The sequence below is a fragment of the Sorex araneus genome, chromosome X, assembly GCF_027595985.1.
Source record: "Sorex araneus isolate mSorAra2 chromosome X, mSorAra2.pri, whole genome shotgun sequence".
NCBI classification, from domain to species: Eukaryota; Metazoa; Chordata; class Mammalia; order Eulipotyphla; family Soricidae; genus Sorex; species Sorex araneus.
In genome coordinates, this window is record NC_073313.1 from 191454297 (window position 1) to 191473630 (window position 19334).

The 19334-nt window shown below is 37.5% G+C and overlaps 1 pseudogene; it reads right to left on the reverse strand.

Annotated features, from left to right (window-relative positions):
- Positions 1–7370: 7370 nt before the first annotated feature.
- On the reverse strand, positions 7371–7553 carry LOC129400351 (small nucleolar RNA U3; annotated as a pseudogene).
- Positions 7554–19334: the final 11781 nt, after the last annotated feature.

Below are 19334 nucleotides of genomic sequence, written 5' to 3' on the forward strand. Positions count from 1 at the left end.
CTCCACTGCAAACCACAACACCCAAAAGGAGAGAGAACAAAAGGGAGCGCCCTGCCACAGAGGCAGGGTGGGGTGGGGGGGTGGCATGGGGGTTGGGAGGGATGCTGGGATAACCAGTGGAGAACAGGCACTGGTGTAGGGATGGGTACTCAAGCAGTGCGTGACTGAAACACAAACATGAAAATATGTAACTCTGTATCTGTACCCTCACGGTGATTCATTAATAAAAAAATTTTTTTCCTGACCTACACATTCAGTTAAGTGATGCAATATAGGGTTGCAACCCACGGTTTAAATGTCAGGGTTTGTTGTTTCTTACTTGTACTCTGTTTAGCTTAGTTGGTTGGGCAGGTTAAAGACTAATTAAGCAATGGTCAGCACTACAAATAAATTTCCTTGCTCAGTCTTAGCTAGAAAACCAGCTCCAAGACCAGCAATATTATTTCCAATTCAACGTGATGCATGTCCCATGTTCCCTCTTCTCAGGGCCACTTGCCTTATTCTGTTGATAATTACCTCTTTCTTCCGGGCCCTCTGCTCCAGTGTTTCTGGTCTATGCAGCTTTCCAAGTGCTCCTGTTAGGCTTTCTGGTTCAGATATTCAGTAAAGTATACCATGCAGCAGGCAGAGTTGCAAATTGGTTTCCCTACCTGAGAAGAATTAAAAAAATTGTTTCAAACTAGAAAAGGCTCTTTGGGATTTTCACTTAAACCAACCCAATCCAAAATTCCCTGGTCAAGTGGTACCACCTGTATTGTTCTAAAGAAAATAATCACTGTGTGCTGGGCATTGCTGGGCTTTATAGCTTCTATGAGTTGAGGTCAGCACTTTGGATGGAGTCAGTTATAATACACAGCGGTTGACAAGGCACTACATTCAACTCCCTTCTTTAGATAGAGACCTATCTGTACCCCATTGATTTCCCTAATTAAACACTGCCACTCTCTTAGATATATTGGATCTGCAGATGATCACAGCCACTAGCTACTTGATAACTGTGGTAGGAACTTGGTCATGTTCAGTTCGTTGCAAGCCATTCCACTTTCTCCATTTCAATCTGATTTCTGTTGGTTGGCAGTGCATTTTCCCAAAATCTCTGTGTGCAAGACTGCAGCAGGGGCTCCCAATACAGTGAAAAGAGAACTATATACCTATTCTGTTCTTTTCCAATTGAACAAACCATAGGTTCAGAGGAAACTGCTAGGGTTAGGGCTACTTTGGTCTGGGAATGTGGGGGTTCATGCTGCCAGATTACAACCACTCTTTTAATGTAATCTGTTCTGGTTTCTGTGCTATACCAGGGTGCTTTGGCCTCATCTCATAGTTTAGTATTTTCTCAATAGTGTCTTTTCCATAAACAGATGTTTTATTTTCTTGGGAACCAAAATAAGGAGTAATCTACTTCGCTATCAAGATGATGTCATCTTGGGTTTTTTATTTGGTTATAAATTTCACTTTTACATATGTCAACAAATTCTCTCCTGATCACAGGTATAATTTCTATTATGAACATGCTCTGAGAATGATTATATTATAAAACCGTAGTTCAGTTATTATATTAAGTTTCTTCAGAAGCAGGCAAAATTCTAATGAGTCTAGATACTGGTCAGTATTAGTGTGTAAAATGAAAAAAAGGCTGTTTTGGTTTTTCAGTTTCATGTAAATAGAGTATACAATGTTAATAAGCTTTTACTGCAAAGGAGTGACAATACAAAGGGAAGGGTGCTTGCCTTGCACGAGGCTGACCCAGGTTCAGTCCCTGGCACCCCATATGGTCCCCCGAGCATTGCAAGAGTGATCCCTGAGCACAGAAGCAGGAGTAAGCCTTGAGTACTGCCAGGTGTGCCTGACCCCCCAAGAAAAAAATTAGAAATACTTATTTGCTTCTCCAGTTTCTCTTCTTTTCTCCTTTCCATTTTGCAATTTCCTCAAATATATTCTTCTGTAATTGACTGTCTACTCCCAAGACAATTTTTACAGTTCTGAAAAGATATATATCACAGTTTTTATTTTTACCCATCATTCCTCAGTGAAAGTTGCTTACAACCACATATGGTGCATAATAGGTGTTAAAGAAACATTTATAAAAATTGGCAAATGCTTCTCACTCTCCTGAAAATGGTGCCATCTTCCAGGAAATTCTGTTTAATTTTGTTTTTGAGGTCTTTTTCTTTTTACTGAGGTAACATTGGGTTTTAGAGAGACAGCTTCACACCTCTTTAAAATGAATCTATCAACACTCACAACCCTAGTACCAATATTCCTCTATCACTATTCATTGAATGCTTTTACCTATCAAATCCTATTGCCCTCCCTCTTCCCTTCATTTTGGTAAACTCTGCAGAGTCGAGGTTAAGGATAAATTTTTGTTTGACTTTGCGATTCATATATTGAGCTGATTCTTACATACTTCTTAAAAATATATATATTTATATTTGGAGCTCCATAATTATAATACTGCTAATGATAAGGCTTCATACATATAATGACCCAACACCACACCCTCCACTAGTGTCTGTCTCCTTCCACCATTGTTTCACAGTGCCCTCCCAAAAATCAATTCCCAAATTTTCACTCTACAACCCTATCTTCAGTAATTTCAGTTCTATAAACCAGTTCTCAGGTACTGGAACTTTGGCATTGCGTTCTACACACATGTACAGTGAGTCCTACACATGTAAAGAGGTATAACACTATACTCCTGAAATTATATAGTGTTGTTATGCAATGATAAGTCAACCTAAAATAGAAAACACTTTCATAACACAGAAAATCCCCCCAAAACAGTCTAGTACATATGTTCTACCAAGTTCCAAAGGAGGTGAAGTTGCATGCCTCTCATAATGATGCTACAATGGCAAACCTTTATAACACCTAAGCTGTATCCTATGAACTTCCACTTAATTAAAAATATTTATGAAATGTTTTATATGGACTACTTATTAGATTTTATACTTTCCCTTTTATTCCAGCTATTCTGACTGGTTTCCTTCTTTCCCACATACTTTCTCTCTCTCTCTCTCTCTCTCTCTCTCTCTCATTCTCTTCCCCTCTCTCTCTAAAATCTTTGGCTCGAACTTGACTCATTAAATATGCCCTATCTATTGCTTCATGATTGCTTCATCTATTCTGATCTGTCATCGATAGCATGAAGAATCACCATTTTCTTGAATTATCCTAAATGTGTTTAAATATGAATGTTAAATATAAAAAAGTAAAACACAGTACTTAAGTAGAAAATCTGGACCAAGAATTTTCTTGGTTTTACCGTACTTCTAAAAATTGGTGAATTTTATGTAACTATCCAGATTTGTGGCTTTTTATGACTCATCTTGAAAATTTCAGAAAACTTGGCAACACAGGGTCTTCATTCCTGTATGACAGCAATAAGCTGAAAAAAGAAATCATATCTGTCTTCTTGTTTACTTATTTTGAAGTAAATTCGGGCACCATACTCAGTAATGCTCTTGCTACTCCCAGCTCTGCATTCCGAGGACCTCTTGTCTGTGCTTGGGGGAACAAAAAGGCACCAGGCAGCAAACTGTGTACGAACTGTGTATATATATATTGTCCTTGCCATTAGCAAAACAACAGAAATACAAATTGCTTTTTTACACTACAGAAGATATTCCTTAGGTTGCCAGTGTTCCCTTCCCAAGTAAACATCTGTTCCACACGAGTCTGATTATCGAACTGTGAATAAATTTGCCATTTGACAAGGAAGAAGCAAGCCATTTCAAAAAAAGAGCAGTGATATTTGTCTCTATTCTCTGTCCTTTCTGTCTCATTCTTAACTGGTGGCTAGGACAGGGAGGGCCATCGTGTGGCCAGAGGAGACAATGAGAGACCAGAGTGAAGGCTTCTGAACAAGCAAGTCTGCCTATCTGGGAACATGGCCCACTGCTTTTAAAAGTTGCCTTTTCTCAAGATAATGCTTTTGCCCAACACTGTTGCAACTCTTGTTGAATGCACAGTGCCCTATGGCATAAACTCATTTCCCCTATTTTTGATGATGCCAACTCCCCCTTGAAGCCAATAAACTACTTACCAGACATGGCAGCAAGGACTATAAAACTCCCAATATTGACAATGTGGTCCCTGTGCACAGTGCCTTATCTGCTTTAAAGAAAACATTAAATGCTTAACAGGATTAGTCATTGACAATATCCACCTCCTTGCTAACCTCTCATCTCCTAAGCTCCTTCTGCTACTTAGAAAGATACTTCTAACCAAGAAACTTAAAAGGTGTTCCCTATTTGCTTTATTCTCTTTGGCTTGAAATCTCTTTTGTAGTCTTGAATTTTCTACCTTTTTAGGGTCATCATGTGTGCAGGTGAGGTTGACAGCTACCTAATAATAAAGATAGAAAACACTTAAAAGTTATCTAAGACTATTTCCTGAATTAAAGTTTTGGTTCAATGACTTTAGTTTTCAAAATTTAGTACCCATCAGCATTATCTATACTGTTGAAACATGGATTTCTGGGTCTCCACAATGACTCTTTATCCACTCTTTCCAATTCCATGGGTGGAGATAAAATACTACCCATTTTATCTAAGTTGCCTGGTTATACTAATAACATGGATCTAAGGGGATCGTCACTTCAAGAGCCACTGTCCTGAGGTCTTAACTAAAAATCTCAAACATCTTCACATCACTGGAGAAAATACATGCTGCATAATAGTACAAGATTTAGATGAGATATTTGGAGACAAAGACCTGAAACTGTATGTAGAGAAATTAGTTGATAGTAATAAAGTATTAATAATTTCAAATATGAGGATAACTCCCCACAGGTGGAGAAGGGTGAAAAAAGATACACAAGATTAAAAAAGAATAACCTTAAGGGCAGCAAATGCTCTTGTTCCTCATGCAGCGAGGGGGTTAATGCCCATTTCTATGAACTAAGATTGAAAAATTCATGATTCATGAAGCATAGAGTGAAATACATAACAGTCTTGCACCATTAATGGTGAAAAATTGTCCCTAAGTAGAGCATAACTCCAGGTCAATGTAACAAATCTTAAAAGGATAGACTAAAGAAAGTAGGCTGTTTCTAGGTAACTAAATGGCAACTAAGACCAAAATATAAGTACAGTTATAAAAAAATACACATATACAAATCTGGCATCAGTAATAGAAATTCACAATGACTAGCATCCAATAAAAATAGGATTTTAAAGAAAAAAGAAAGTGTTCACTATAATGAGAAAAAAATGAATTGAAACTTTAGCTGAAATGACACAGATTTTAAAATTAATAGGCAAAGGCATATCCTTGCCAACACTTATTTTTTAATTTTAATAAATACTATTCTAATGGCAAAATGCAAAATGCTTTCTCATTGTGACTGATTTGCTTTTCCCTGATGATTTGTGGTGATGAGTATCTTTCCTTGTATCAGTTGTCCATGCATAGATTATCTTTGGAAAGATGTTTGTTCAGTTCTTAGACAGTTTTTTAACTTGATTTTACTTTTTAGTTTACTTTGAAGGCTTCTTTTGATATTGAATTGTATGAGATATTTATGTAACTTTGCTGTTAACTACTTATTAGATACAATTTCACCAATATTTTCTCTCCATTCCATAGGTTGCCTTATATTTTGATGTTTCCTTTGTGTAAAATAATTCTAGTTTGACATAGTTGATTATTTTTGTTTTAGTTTTACTTGCATATTTTTGTTATTGTTGTACTATGCCTAAAATTGTCACCAAAACTAATGTTGGAAACATATTTACTTCTAAGGGTTTTATTATCAAGGTCTATTATCAAGGTTTTAATCCACTCTGAGCTGATTTTTCTGTGTGGTGTCAAACAGGGATCCAGTTTCATTCTTTGCATGTGGCTTTTTTGTCTCCTCAATACCGTTTACTAAAGTGATGATCCTTTTTTGCATTGTGTAACCCAGGATTCTTTGTCATAACTTCATTAATCATACATGTGCAGGTTTATTTTGGTATGCTCTCTTTTGCTCCATTGGGCCATGTGTATTTTCATATCAGTATCAGAGTTTGGATTACTGTGCCATTGTAATAGTTTGAAATCAGGAAATGAGTTGCCTTTAGCTATGTTCCTTAAGGCTTGCTCTGGCTTTTCAATCTCTTGTGTTTTCATATACATTTTAGAATTGTTCTACTTGTGTGAAAAGTGTCACTAGAATTTTGACAGGGATTACCCTGAGTCTATAGGTTTCTTTGTGTAGAATAAAAATTTTAGCAATAGTCTGGCAATATATGAGCGCATTATCTTTTCCAAATTATTTTTCTTTGATTTCTTTTATCATTATCTAATTTATCTCAGTATACATGTCCTTTCCACTAATACTTAAAGTTTTGTCAAAAAAACATACTAAATTGTCAAATGCTTTTTTTGGACAACTTAAAATAAAGCATCTACTGAAATTATGTATTTTTTATGTTACTGTAGTATATCACATAACTTGAACCACCCCTGCATCTGTGAAATTAATCTCACATGATTGCAGTATATTATTATTTCAATTTATTGTTGAATTTGGTTTGCTAATGTTTTGTTCAGGTTCTTTTTTGCATTTGTCTTCAGTTAGGATATTAGGTGATAATTAGGCTACTGTGAACTCCTCTTTTGTTTTCTCTTATATTTTCTGTTGAACACCTAGGTTGATTACATATCCTAGCTCTTGTGCTCATACTACAATGAATAATGGTGTGCATATGTCCTTATGAATGACTGGCTTTGTATCCTGAGGGTAGATACCAAAAAGTAGAATTTCTGGGTCATATGGCAACTCTAGTCATTTTTTCTGAGAACTGTCCATAAAGACATTAAAGGTTCAACCTCCATAAAGAAAGGTTGAACCAGACAACATCCCCACTAGCAGTGCATGAGAGCTTCTTTTCCAGCAAACCCCCAATTTTGCAATTTTACACATTACATTTGTAAGAATACAAATTTTTTTCTATCCCATAGCTTGTTTTCTCTCTCTGCAATCATTTGAAGATATACTGTGCAGATTATTGATTTCATATAGTCCTACATAATTTTTATTTTGTTGTTTGTGATTTAGCTTTGTACCCATGTTTTCTTCTAGGAGATTTATCATTTCCATCTTACATTTAAATATATATGTATATATATATGTAATTTATCTGAGCTAATATTTTTGGAGTGGTATAAAATAGTTCTCTAGCTTTATTCTCTTATGTATGAGTATTTTCCTAAGGACCATTTATTAAAAGCAGTCTAATATCTATTGAGTATTTTTGATGCCTCATCAAATATTTGTTGACAAATTATTCATGGATTTATTTAGTTCTGGACTTTCAAGTATATTCCATCAGTCTATGTATATGCTATTTGGGTTTTATGTTTTTTTTTCCCCCCAAGAAACCACTCAGACTGCATCTTCTCCTTCTCACTCTTCCTAGGGCACAGAGAATGATCTTCAATGGTAAAAGGCAGTTGTGAAAGCAATACCTCTAATTCATACTCAGGAGAGGATGCTCTGGCTCCTACTCATAGTTTCAGTGCTCTATACGATCAGAGAAACTTCTCTAGGAACTGTATCACTGTCACTGTCATCATTGTCATCCCGTTGTTCATGGATTTACTGGAGCGGGTACCAGTAACAACTCTATTCCTCTCAGCCCTGAGATCTTAGCAGCCTCTCTTTACTCATCTTTTCCAACGATTGGAGGCTCTTTCAGGGTCAGAGGAATGAGACCTATCGTTACTGTTTTGGGCATATCGAATACGCCATGGGTAGCTTGCCAGGGTCTGCCCGTGCAGGCAGGATACTTTTGGTAGCTTGCCAGGCACTCCAAGAGGTATGTATATACTGTCATCGCATTGATAAACGATTTTCTCAAGTGGGCCCAGTAACATCTTCATTCATCATAGCCCTGAGATTTTAGCAGCCTCTCTTTACTCGTCCTTCCCAACGGTGCCGCATTAGAGGCTCTTCAGGGTCAGGGGAATGAGCTATAGAAATGATCCCTGACAGTCTAGTCTTACTCTATATCTGCTTTATGATAGTAGCACAGTTTTGTTTTTAAAAATTGTTATAGCTTTAAAATAAAGTAAGAATCTTGACAACTCCCAATCTTTTTTCTCAGAACTTCTTTGGCTATTGGGGTTATTTTGTCATCTCAATATATCGTAGACTTGTTTTACTTATTTTCTAAAGACTTCCTTTGGGAACCTAAAAGGAATTACAATGAATCTACAGGTGACTTTGGGTAGTAATGAACATTGTAATAATATAAATTTTATGATAAATGAACACATGCTATTGTTTCATTCATGTCTTCAGCTTCTTTCATTGTTATCTTACAGTTTTCAGTATGACTCGTTAAATTTATTCCCATATGTTTCATTGCTTTTCATGCTATTGTAACAGTTTGGTTTATTTTAATTATTAGTATAGAGAAATGCTATTTTTTTCATGCTAATTTTTATTCTGCATCTTTGTTGAATTCAGTGATTATGTCTAATAATTTTTTTAGTCTTTAGAAAACCATGAATAAAATAACGCATCTGCACACCCCGAAATTTTCACTTCCTCTTTTTGAATTAGGGAACTGTTTACTTTTCTTTCTTGCCTGAATTCTCTTCCTCTGACTTCTAGTATTATACTGAATGGATGTGGTTGGAGTAGATGCACTTGTTTCCAATCTTAGAGTAAAAGCTTTCAACCTCAATATTTTCATACTTTGCATTTCCCAACTCATAGGAGAAAACATCCACGTTTTATCATGTGTCTATATGACCATCTGTATATCTTCTCTGGTGTTGTCCAGATTCTCTGCCCACTTCTGTTAATGAGACTACCTAGTTAATTTTTGTTAACTATTTTTTTTCTAGTTTTGGGGGAGGTGGTAGGGAATCTCTGCAACAGTGCTAGGAGTGACTAGCCACAACACTTGACCAAGCTCTGTTGGTAGGCCTATTCAATGCTCATGCTCTAGGACCAAACCCAGCAGTACTCCCAGGCCTATAGGCTACATCTAGGCATGCTTGCCTCCAAGGCCTTAAATTCAGGTCCTCATACACACAAGGCATGCACCTCAGGCTTTAGGCTACCTAGCTGGGTCCTGTTGGGTTTTAGTTATATCTTTTGGATATCAATGTATTTATAGATTTGGGTATTTTAGATACCCATTTTGAGCATATATAGAAACACAGCTCATTCAGAAGGATGAGCTTTCTATTTGGTGATAGTTTCTTTTGTTGTGCAAAGTATTTTAGTTTGATTTTTTTTCTCATTTATTTTTGGTTTTGTTCCCCCTGCCATGAGTCAAATACCCAAAACAAGTTCCAGGCTGATGCTGAGGTGTGTTGCCTGTGCTTGTTTCAATAAATGCTTGTCTTGGATCTCACATGCAAGTCTTTAATCCATTTTGAATTATTTCTTGTGCATGGAGTTAGGTAGTGGTTGCTTCATTTTTTTCAAATATTTACTCAAACTTTCCCTGTTTTATTTCATGTTCTGTGTCTTTTGTTGTCAATTAGTTCTTTCGGAGCTTTAGATTTTGATTTATTGACCTGAGTCTATTTTTATTCTAATACCAAGCAGTTGCTATTATCCTCAGGGTTCAGGATCATCACCAGGTCGTACTTTAGGTTCACTTGGTGCAAGTGATTAAAACCTACAGACTTACATTCTGCTCAACCACTTGAGCCACATCCCCCACAACCACATATTTTTGATTACTAACTCACTTTGTTATATACTTTGAAGTTAGGGATATGGTATAACTATGCTCTTTTTTCCTTAGGTCATTTTGCTATTCAGAAGATATTCTGCAGTTCTAAATTTCATGATTTTATATCCTTTTTCTGTGAAGTGTTTTTGGTATTTTGCACTAAGTATGTATATTACTTTAGTGAATTATAAGCATGTTAATTCTTCTACTCCATAAGAACAGAATCACAATCATGATCATGATCTGTGATCATGCTTTTTTTTATCTCTGAATGTTAATTTTAATCATACACTCATCTTACTTTTATGAATTGTATTTCTTACATCCTTTTTAATGTTTAAAAGCTTTTAGGCATTGTAGTTTACAAACTTATCAATAATAGTTTTCATACATGAAATACTCCAGGACCATACTCTCTACCTGAGGATGTGCTCATCCCCCACTGTCCTACTTGTGGTAACTCCCTACTGAACACCAGTTCTCAGCTGCTGCTCCCTGAGGGCACTTGTATCCTCTTACAATGAATCTTTTATACCATATATGAGAAAAGCCATTGTCTGTCACTTCTCTTATGTTCTTTTTCTGAGTTCTATCTCTTTGACTTTTATTTTCAAAGTTGCCTTCTATTTTTTAAAAATTTTTTATTAGTGAATCACCGTGACATACAGTTACAAACTTATGAAATTTCATGTTTGCATTTCAGTCATACCGTGATCGTTTACCCATCACTACACCAGTGCCCATTATCCTCCACAAATGTTCCCAGTACCTCTCCCACAACCCCCACCCCATCCCCTACCACCCCACCCTGCCTCTGCGGCAAGTTTCCTTATGAGTTATTTTGAATATAAGTTTTTGTATCTTTGATCTGGTTTGTGGACCTTTGTAATCCTCTCGTTGTGATGTCATATTACCCTGAAATCTCAGGTTGGCCACTATTATATTTCCCTGTCTGCATATTTTGCTATTCTAAATGCTTTCTGACTTTAAAAAATTTTCTGATTTAGCAACTTAATCTTTTTTTTTTTTTTTAGGGGGAATCACATCCGGCTTGCTCAGGTCTTACTCCTGCTCTGTGCTCAACGGATCACTCCTGGCAGGTTCAGGGGACCATATGGAATTCCAGGAATTAAACCCAGGCTGGCCATGTACAAGGAAAGTGCCCTACCCACTGTACTATCTCTCCGGCCCCAGTAACTTAATCTTTCAATATTAGTTTACATATTTTTATAGCATGTAACTAATGGCAGCCAGTTGTAGTCACTTAACAGTATGGTTATATTTACATTTTTGCTCAATACTTAAACTGCTGTGTTATACACACAAAGGAAGAAACTGGCTATATACTGTTCTTTTAAAATATATAATAATGTCCTATTTACACTCAAGGAACTCAATTTAGCATTCTGAGATGGAAGCAGGGTTGGGTTCTTACCCAATGGTGCTTCAAACATTTGTTGTTTTCTTACTGTTTCTTTATATCCTATATATAAGATCATTCTGTATCTGTCCTTCTTGTGACTCACTTCTCTAGGCATGATACTCTTCAGATCTACCCAGGAAATAGCAAATTGCATGATTTTATCTTTTTTTTAAATAGCCATGTAGTAACCCATCATATATATGTATATATATACATATATATCATAAATTTTTATCCAGTCATCTTGAACACTTATTTCCAGATTTTAGCTGTCTTGAACAGTGTAGCAATGAACTGAGGAGTGCAAGTATTTTTTCAGAATAGTAGTGTATGGGCCCACTGGGTAGATGCCAAAAAGTGTGATGTTCAATCTCTTTAGAAACAATATAGACCCTTCTCAAAAGACTAAAAAATGAGCTTTCATGATGACCCAGAAATTCCACTTATGTTTTCTTATGTCTTTTCTTATTCATGTATGCTTTCTTTTTTTTTCTTTTTGGGCCACACCCATCGATGCACAGGGGTTACTCCTGCCTCATGCACTCAGGAATTACTCCTGGTGGTGCTCGGGGAACCATATGGGATGCTGGGAATCGAACCCGGGTCAGCCACGTGCAATGCAAACGCCCTACTGCTGTGCTATTAATCCAGCCCTTCATGTATGCTTTCTTATGTATTTCCATATGTATTTTATGGTATTGTATCTTATATTTTAAGTCTTTACTCTGGTTAGAATTGATTTTTGTATATTAGTGGTTTAGTTTCATTCTTCTGCATGTGACTGTCTAGTTTTCCCAGCAACATTTATTTGAAGAGAACATAGCTCCATTAAGTGGTCTTGGCTCCTTTATCATAAATAAATTGTACTGCTTAATTATTGAAATTTTTAAAATTTAGTTGAAGCAGGCAACATTTCCACATCTTTTATCCTTTTGATTTTATTTTGACTATTAGGAGTATTTTTATTTTAGGTTCAGCCTTCTGGAACTGTGAGTTACCATGGATAGTCTTGGTCAACAAGATGAACTCAGAAGTTCATCAAGAAGGCTGAATCTAAATGTTGGACATGGGAGTCTCCTGGTGGACAGTTCCACAATGAAACTGAACATGTCATATTTGATTGATGGTTTTGACTAACAGATGTTGCTGCTGTACCAAAATTCTAAATGGGATCAGACCACCATCTGCTTCGTGTGAAATTCTACTTCACAGAGTGGGGAGAAAAGGCTGCAAAGTTTAAGAAAACTCCCAGAATGAATACCAACTGGAAACTCTTTGACACTGTTGTAGCAATATGGAAAGATGCAGTCGTTGACAACATTAACGAGCAATATGATCGACTGGTTCAGCACCTCCACGATTGTTCAAGGAACACAGAGAGAGAGAAAGCCACAAAAAGACATCTATCTTCGGAAACTCTCGAGCTCATTCGCCAATGTGGTTTGGTGCGAGCTTCAGGCAACCACAAGCTAATGTCCGAGCTTGCAAAGCTGTGCAGAGAAGCGATAAAGGAAGACCTCAAAGGGAGAAGAACAGCAGTGTTAGCCAATGCAGCAGAAGCTGGGAAAAGTATTCACAATTCCCTCCTGCCCTTTGCCAACTATAAGGCAAACATGACTGCCCTCCGACATTCTGATGGATCTATCACATCTTCTAGAGGGGAAATGGAAAAGGTTATCCACGACTTCTACTTGATTTCTTCGATAGCCACGTCCATCTGCCAAAGCATTGAAAATCAGATGGGCTGGGCATGCAATGTGATTTGGAGAAGACCGCTGGACAAGAGCTGTTACCGACTGGATTCCACTGGACATCAAAAGAATGCATGGCGGGTCACCTATGAGACGGTTGAATTCTTCTTCAAGACCTTAAATGAATGGTTTGAGGCTCCTCGTGTTCCTGGAGTGAGCAGACACCATTGGGCTACACTAGCATGCAACAGGGACAAATGGAGATGTTACTGGCATTCGCTAGAGCAAATCGATGAGCAACAGGATGACAAGTGATACAAGGAGTATTTTCTAATACATACAATTTTAGGATTTATAAATAAATCCTTCACTTATTTAAATATTTCTGACTCTTTGATTACTTGGTTGTTCAAAACTGTATTATTTTCCATATATTTATGAATTTACCAGCTTTCCTCTTGTTATTTCTGGTTTTAAACTGTTGTGGTAGTTAAACTAAGCAATTTTTTAAAAGTTTGAAACAATACAAATAATTGTTTCATATCCTAGCAAGTGATCTATACTGTGGAATGTTCCTTGTGTATTTGTGCATTTTGCTGATATTGAACAGTGTTCTGTAAATCTCTATAAGTGCATTCTATAACTGAGCTTCTCAAACTTTTTCAGGTGTGACCTTTTTCACCCAGGAAATATTTTAGGCAACTGCAGATATATAAATCACATCTGCTGATAGTCATAAATTTAAAATAAAATCTTCACAACCTGCCACATTTAGTTGCGCGACCTCAAAAACTATAAAAAACCTAGTTCTAGAACCTAGGTTCTAAAGCATGGTTTAATTCTATACTTTTTTTGTGTTGATTTTCTACCTGGTTGACCCATCTATGGCTGATAGTAGGACATGGGAGCCCCCCATTTTTTTTTTTTTTTTAATTTTTATTAAATCACCATGTGGAAAGTTACAAAGTTCTCAGGTTTATATGTCAGTTATACAATATTCAAACACCCATCCCTTCACCAGTGCCCATATTCCACCACCAGAAACCCCAGTATACCCCCCGCCCCCACCCCCTACCCCCTACTGTATAACTAATGAATTTCACTTCGTTTTTTCTTTACCTTGATTACATTCCATAATTCAACACAAAACTCACTATAGTTGACATAACTCTCTCTCTCTCTCTCTTTTTTTTTTCTCTTTTTCCTTTTCCCTTTTTTTTTTTTCTTTTTCCCCCTCATCCCCCTTCCTGCGCCTCATAGTATGGTGTACGCCACGCCACGTCGGCCAGCGTGGGGCTTTTGCTTAGTTCACAGTCCAGAGGTGGCTGCTACATTAAAAAACTTCAATACTTTCAACAAAAACTTACTGTTATTATTTGGAGTTTCCCCCCAAGTCAGACCTGTTCAAATGGAACCAATTCACATTGCTGACAATTATAAATGTTAAGTCCGCGCGGTTTTGGGTTTCTGTATAAAGTCCAGGGAGAATTCTGCCAGAAATTACATAGCCCAGCTCACAGTCCCAGTGCATTGCTGTAAGAAGTCTCTGAATTCAAAGTCTTTAGGCGCAGAGGGTCCGATTCGCGCTCAGCAGCTCCGGGTTTATCTGGGCCGAGGGCGTGCCGGTTACGCCCCCTTCCCATGAGTTCCTGGGAGCCCCCAAAGTAAAATCCGAATACCTGTGGGTCTGGAATCAGAAGATGGCGCCTGCCACATGGTGCCGCCAGCCCGCCGCTTTCCATGCAGGAAGACAGGGTGGGGGGGGAAAAAAATCCACCCCCAGCAGCACCGAGTTGTAGCCCAGTTTGGTGTCCCAATGCATTGCTCTCAGGTGCTGCGCTGGATGCCCGAATGTGTTACATCTTTGGAGTCAAAGTCTTTAAGCGCCGCAGAGGGTCCGATTCGCGCTCAGCAGCTCCGGGTTTATCCGAGCCCCCCATTTTTATTGTAGTTATCTATTTCTCTTCTCAAAATTGTTAGTATTATTTCAGTGCTATGATGTTGGGTATATATGTACATATCACTATCACTGTACCACTGTCATCCCGTTGTTCGTCTATTTACTCAAGTGGGCACCAGTAATATCTCTATTACACTCAGCCCTGAGATTTTAGCAGCCTTCCTCATTCGTCTTTCCCAATGATTAGAGGCTCTTTCAGGGTCAGGGGAATGAGATCTATCGTTACCGTTTTGGGCATATCAAATACGCCACGGGTAGCTTGCCAGGCTCTGCCATGTGGGCAGGATACTTTCAGTAGCTTGCCAGGCTCTTTGAGAGGTATGTATATATCTTTTTTTTTAATTGTGGGTTCTTTGTGGGTTTTTGTTTTTTTTTTTTTGCTTTTTGGGTCACACCTGGCGATGCACAGGGGTTATTCCTGGCTTTGCACTCAGAAATTACTCCTGGCGGTGCTCAGGGGACCATATGGGATGCTGAGAATTGAACCCGGGTTGGCCTCGTGCAAGGCAAACGCCCTCCCCGCTGTGCTATCGCTCCAGTCCCTGTATCTTTTACTGTATTTTGGATATGAATATGCCATGGGGAGCTTGCAAGGCTCTCCCTTATGGGCAATAGACTCTTGATAGTTTGTCAGGTTCTCTAAGAAAGAGAACAAGGCTATTCCATGTCCGGGAGCTTGGTCTTATAGAGCTTGCAAGGCTCTCCCGTATGGGCAATAGACTCTTGATAGTTTGTCAGGTTCTCTAAGAAAGAGAACAAGGCTATTCCATGTCCGGGAGCTTAGTCTTATAGTCTTTGGATGTTGGCTGTTGGTGGGATTGCAGGTGCCAGGGGCAGTTAGTGGGTGTGGCTGCCAAGCTACTGGAAAATGGTGGGTGGAGAAGGCCCAGTCCCAATCCGAGCAGGCGTGGAGATCTCAGCCCTGGGTCCTGCATAACTGGGTTCCTTTGCCAGTCCCTTCATGTGTTAGGCTCGTCTGAACGTGTGGAGTGGCCTTGAGCATGGCTGAAGGATATATATATATGTATATATATATATAAGCTATATATATATGTATATATATAAAAGAATGCACATATATTGATATATATTATATATTAATATATATTAAAATGTATATATATTTATACATCTTGTTGATGTGCTGGCCCTTTTACTATCATATAATGGGCTTCTTTGTCATTTGTTTTCTTAGTCTATCTGTCTGGTACAACCTTGGTTAGTTCTACTCTTCTGATTTCCACCTGAATAAAATATCCTCTTTTGACACTGAGCTTATGTCTTTAGAGCTGTGTCCTTTGTAGTCGGTGTCTAGTTAGCTCTACTTTCATTCCTTCCCCTTTCACTTGACTGTTGTCAACAGTGTTGTGTCGATGGGGAAAGTTGCTCTATCTGGACACAGTGCTTTGCACATTTTTAGCTGTGGCGACTGGTGGGGGCCACAAGACAGGTTGCAAGGCGCACTCCCTTGGCTGTGGTACCCACAGAAGTTTGCAGCCCTTTGTTTGCAGTATATGCACATCTGCTTGCTAGCTTTAACACTCTCTAGCTGAAACATGCAAATTGTGGTCATGCTGCTGACCAGGGGTCAGACCCATTTTTGCGTTGCTTATACACACCTGACTGAAGTGGTGCTAGAAATTGCTTATGACACCAGAGGGTACAGATAAGACTGCCCAGACTCAAAAAGCAGAGTTGCTAGAATTGTTTGTGGCACATGTGGAACACCAGGGATTTGAATTCATGGCCTTGCAAGTCAGACAATGCATGGTTCCTTCAAGCCTGTGTCTATTTTATTTTTTAAATTCATCCTGCTACTCGGTACCTTTTGATTGGTGAAATTAGTCCATTTCAATTAGCAATTATTGATATTTAAGAACATACTACTATCACCTGTAATCTGGTTATTTTGTTTATTGATATGTAAGAACATACTACTATCACCTGTAATCTGGTTATTTTGTATCTTCTGTTTCTCCCTGTACTTGTAAACTTAATTTTCCCTGGTCATTTGCTCAGTCCCCTCTCTTTTTAATATTTCATGACTTTAGTTTAGATTTTCGCCTTATGGTTATAACTAAGTTCACTTAAAACACTGTACAGAAAAAAATCCTTTTTACATTAATAACAATTTGTCTTCAAATGTATATAAATGTTCATAATACTTTTTCTTTTCCTAAGTATTATGTACTTTCATTTTTGTGAGTCATTAACTTTTTATTTCAGTTTAAAATCATTCCACCTTTTTACTGCTTATGCTTTTGGTGTCAGAATTTACCTTTTTAATTAACAATTAAAAATTACTATAGTTTCCAATACTTTTCCTTTAACCCTTATAGTAAGTAGTTAATACATGACACAAAGTACACTTCATTTCCTACTTCTAATTTCCCCTTACCAGAGAATTATGTACTTTCATTTTTTGTCATTAACTTTTTATCCGAGCTTCAAGTCTTTTTTATTTTTTCTTGCAAGCAAACTCAATAATGGTAAGCTCCTTCAAATTTTGTTTAAGACTTTGTGCATTCTTTATATCTAAATATACATTTATAGGTGAATTATTTTTGTTTGGTAATTTTTATCTTTCAACATTTTGAACATAATCCCTCTCTCACTTGGCCTAGAATTTCTGCTGAGAAGTCCATTAGTGGTCTTACAGGGATTTCTTTATTGATTACTTCCTCTAACTAGTCGCTTTGTATCCTTTAGCATTAATTTTTGGCAATATCATTATTATGTGTCTTCAAGGTTTTTGCACGGAGATAATCAGCCATTCTAATTAGTTTCCTAGACTTGTATATCCAATTATTTCTCCAGGTGTGGACAGTTTCAGCTATTATTTCTTTAAACTCTTCTCACTTCCATCCATCTTCTTCTGGCAAAGCAATTATTCTTGTATTTGCTTTCAAGTAGATCTAATAATTTTCTTTGCTTAAGAAAATTATTTGTTCTCCCTTCTAATTGAACCATTTCTAAACTCCCATCATCAAAGTCACTTATTCATTCTTTCATCTCATCTGTTCTGATCTTAAGTACCTTCTTTATCTCATTCATCTAATGTTGATTTCAGAATATGCTTTTTCTTTAAAACTGAATACTTTTTGTAAAGAACTTGTGTTCATTAATTTTATTCCTGAGTTTATTAAAGAGCTTTCTTATAGTTTGTGAAATTTATTTACATTAGATATTTTGAACTCTTTATCAGTTAGATTGCAATACTCCATGTATCTGAGTTGGGTTTTTGAAAGTTACATTTCTGATACACATTTCCTTGATTTTTTTATGGTTTGTGAAAACTCTTAGTGAAGCATCTGTTTGCTTGGGTTGTTAAAAATCAATAGACTGGCAACCAGAACTCCTTATATCCTAGAAGGTGCAGCTATAGCTCCTTTTGATTTCACCCACTAGAATTGGATCACAAGCACTCACAAATACAAAGCTGGAAGTCACATGGAAATAAAGTCTAGTTTTAACACCTGGGACTCTAGGAATACCTGATAGGGGCGTTCTTGATGGACTCCCAGAGATCTACAGGTGGGTCACCTGTTAAAATCAGAAGGTAAGAAACCAATTTCTTCAATGCTTTAGGTATTCTCATCTGCCTTCCCTTCTTTCTTTTTTTTTTGGCTTTTTGGGTCACACCCGCGATGCACAGTGGTTATTCCTTGCTCATCACTCAGGAATTACTCCTGGCAGTGCTTGGGGGACCATATGGGATGCTGGGGATAGAACCCGGGTTGGTCATGTGCAAGGCAAACGCCCTCCCCGCTGTACTATCATTCCAGGCCCTACCTTCCCTTCTTTTCCTTTTCCCAGAAATCACATTCCTCCTGAGATACTGGAAACAGATCCTTCAGTTCCAAGTTCAATGACTTGAACTCACCATTTATTTTATACCTTTTCTGGCAAAGAAGTAGCTAGGATTGCCCATAAAAGTCTAGCATATTCCAATGCTGTCATAGGTGCAGCTAAGAAGAATATCTTGGATGGTTATTTTCTCTTTTCTACAAATTTGACTCTGTTGGACTAGAATGCAAAAATCCCAAATTCCCTATCTCCTTTGGGTACACAGGGATTTGTGCTCTCCCGGTCCCCTTTTCCTGATCACAACAAGTAGAATACCTATATCTTTCTAGATCCTATGCACCCATTTTTAGATGAAGAGAAGGGTCGAAATCCCCCAGTTGTTCAGAGAAAATTTGCTCAGTTACATATGTTGAATATGTTGTGAAGTAAATGGGAAAAGAATGATAAACTGCTCTGTTTACTGATAGGACTCTAGAGAAATAAGGGTCTGCTTCTTAATGTGGACTTTTGTATTTTTATAAATATAAAAACAAAATACTTCAATAAAAATTAAATGACTTCATTCCACTTTGGAGTATATAGCCAAAACAACTGAAACAGGATTCAAATTCTTTTTTGTTTTGTTTTTTCCCCAGGGCAACACCCAGACATGCTCAGGGATTTCTCCTGATGGTGCTCAGGGGTCAATATATGGTGCAAGGGAACAAAAGAAAGCACCTTAACCCCTTACTATCCAGTCCCTCAAAGAGATTTTTAAGAATCCATGT